This window comes from Octopus bimaculoides, chromosome 5 (assembly GCF_001194135.2).
Source record: "Octopus bimaculoides isolate UCB-OBI-ISO-001 chromosome 5, ASM119413v2, whole genome shotgun sequence".
Lineage (NCBI taxonomy): Eukaryota > Metazoa > Mollusca > Cephalopoda > Octopoda > Octopodidae > Octopus > Octopus bimaculoides.
Window position 1 is genome coordinate 58,675,045 of NC_068985.1, and position 2,578 is coordinate 58,677,622.

The 2,578-nt window shown below is 36.7% G+C and overlaps 1 protein-coding gene across 6 annotated transcripts in view; it reads left to right on the forward strand.

Moving 5' to 3' along the window:
- The window catches only part of LOC106868231 (D(2) dopamine receptor), a 1,504,014-nt gene that overhangs the window by 1,217,498 nt on the left and 283,938 nt on the right, over positions 1 to 2,578 (forward strand). Inside the window, exon 1 of one of the 6 annotated variants that reach the window (XM_052967723.1) lies at positions 154 to 224. The exons of the other annotated variants lie outside the window; for them this stretch is intronic. The gene's annotated coding sequence lies outside the window, so the exon portion shown is untranslated. Of the gene's footprint in view, positions 1 to 153; positions 225 to 2,578 lie in introns of those variants that run through there. 6 annotated transcript variants of the gene reach the window in all.

Here is a 2,578-nt window from a genome sequence, read left to right on the forward strand (position 1 = left end):
ATATATATATATATATATATATACATACACTCACACATATACACACACATACACACACACATATATGCTTGTGTACGAAATATGGGAAATGGATTCATGGTATATGTACGAAGATAAAGAAAGTGACTCCATGACTGCCAAGAGATTTTACTTGTGGAAGATGTGAGAAAGGAGCTGGAGGACTAGTGGAACCAGTGTAAACGCTATGTGACGAGGTGGAAACGGTGAGAGGGCTTTGTTATTTGGGAGATGGGGCGGATGTGGGTGGTGGATGTGAAGCACCTGTGACAGCAAGAGCGAGACTTGACTGCGTAGAGTTCATGGAATGTGGAGCGATATGATATGGGAAAAGATTCTCCTTGAAGATAAGAAGAAGGGTTTATCGGATTTGCGTGAGATTTCCAATGTTGTATGGCAGTGAGACATAGAGTCTGAGGGAAAGTGATATGGCAATTTTGAGAAGGTCCGAGAAACCAATGGTGAGAGCAATGTGTGGTTTCTAATTATTGGATAAAAGGATGGCCTGAGAACTTAAGGATGTTGGAGTTAGAGGAATAGGTGGAACAGCTGGCAAGGGCCAATGGTGTGCGGTGGGATGTACATCTTTTGAGGACGGATGAGAATCATGCTCTGAGGAGAGTGCTTCAGTTTAGAGTGAATGAACCACCAAAGAGGACTTGGAAGGGACAGGTGGAGGAGGAGAGTAGGAGGGTTGGCTAGAGGAGGGAGGACACCCAGAACCGGGCAAGATGGCGAGATGGTGTGAGAGCGGTTGCTGTAGGAGTAAGGTAGATCTAGCCACCCCCGTTAACGGGGATAAACCCGGATTCAAAATATTGGACAAGATGATGAAGGTGTATATATATATATATATATATATATATGCCCCACCATGGCCGGAGTCAAATTACTGAAACATGTCAAAGAATAAAAGAATATGCGTGTGTGTGTGTGCGTTATCAATGTTTTGGGATTTGTGTGTTCTTGTGTATGCATCTGATCGTTTCTTTATGTGTATAAGTATGTGATCATAAACGTAAATTCTACCATAAATGTGCTTCTATGTCGTTGCCGCGAGCAAATGCCCGAGTATAGGTGTAGATATATAGGAATATAGCTGTGACTATATTTCTGCCTATATATGTATTTAAATATATATGTATGTGTGTTTGTGTGTATGTATATGTATATATTTATGTATATGTTTATATATATATATATATATATATATATATATATATATATATATATATATATATATATATATATACATATATATAATTATAAATATACAGGGATCAGCATTGAGTTGCTTCCCCAACATACTGAACATTTAGAAATAGCAGTCAAAGAACTACTGATTCTAAACTACAAATTTTTCTATATATATTTATATAGAAACACACATATATATATATATATGTTCGGTGGGGGTGTATATTAATGCCTGTGTTAGTATACGTTTGTGTTTTCTGTATGTATAAAAAGGTTATATCTACATGTCACATATTTCAGTGTGTGTATACAAGTGTGCACATGAATGTAAATAATTTAAATTTTATAGGACTTTCTACTTCTGTTAACATGTCTGTTTAATGAGTTTGTTATTTATATCCTCCCTTATGAGATTGATGCATTGCTGACCATAATTTATTCTGTCAGATATTTTGGGAGTGCATCCGACGAAACATATGTAGAAGAAATTCAAGATATAAATGGTTTAACAACATCCCGAGAGTGCCTCGCCTTCTTCAATTTTCCTACTTTTTACTAAATACGACTTACTATGCCGGAATTACATCGTGAGACACTTAAGGAACATTTAACTACCTTGTAATTATTCCACTGGAATTTTCCTATACATATATATACATATACATATGTAGGGAGAATTCACAAAAACAAAAAAAACAAAAGACGAAGACAGGTGGTGTAGACAACAAGCAGATGTTTTAGGTCAACGCTCATGAAGTGAAAATGTCTTTAACGTTTCGAGCCTACGCTCTTCCACAGAAATGAGCAGAGAAAGAAACAAGGAGAGAAAATAATGTGTAGTGGCTAGCGATTTATCATGGCGGATGCTGGACATACGTATACATATGTGTGTGTGGGTGTGGGTGTGTGTGTGTGTGTGTGTGTGTTTCTGTGTGTGTGTGTACACAAACGTTTATAGATATGCACACATGAATCATACCCTTCCGTATGAGAATTAATGTACTCCTATTTGGGATTATCTCGATGTATATGTCATTTGATAGATTACCATGCACGGGACTGAATAGATATATTCTATGAATATATAAAGCTGTAAAGTGCATACCTACAGACAAGATTAGTGAAGGCACTTTCGCTCTTTAGGTTCACCTAAACGACATACTTCTAGGGTTTACGAATGATTTGATAGTACATATCTCTATATTTGTTATGATGTGTGTGAAATATATTGGTGGGTGCGTTTGTGAGTGCGTGCATGTGTGTTTGTGTGCCTGTGTATGTGCGCTTGTGCGTGCACATGTGAGTCTTTCTGTATGTGTATATATATATATATATATATACGTATGTATATATATATATATAT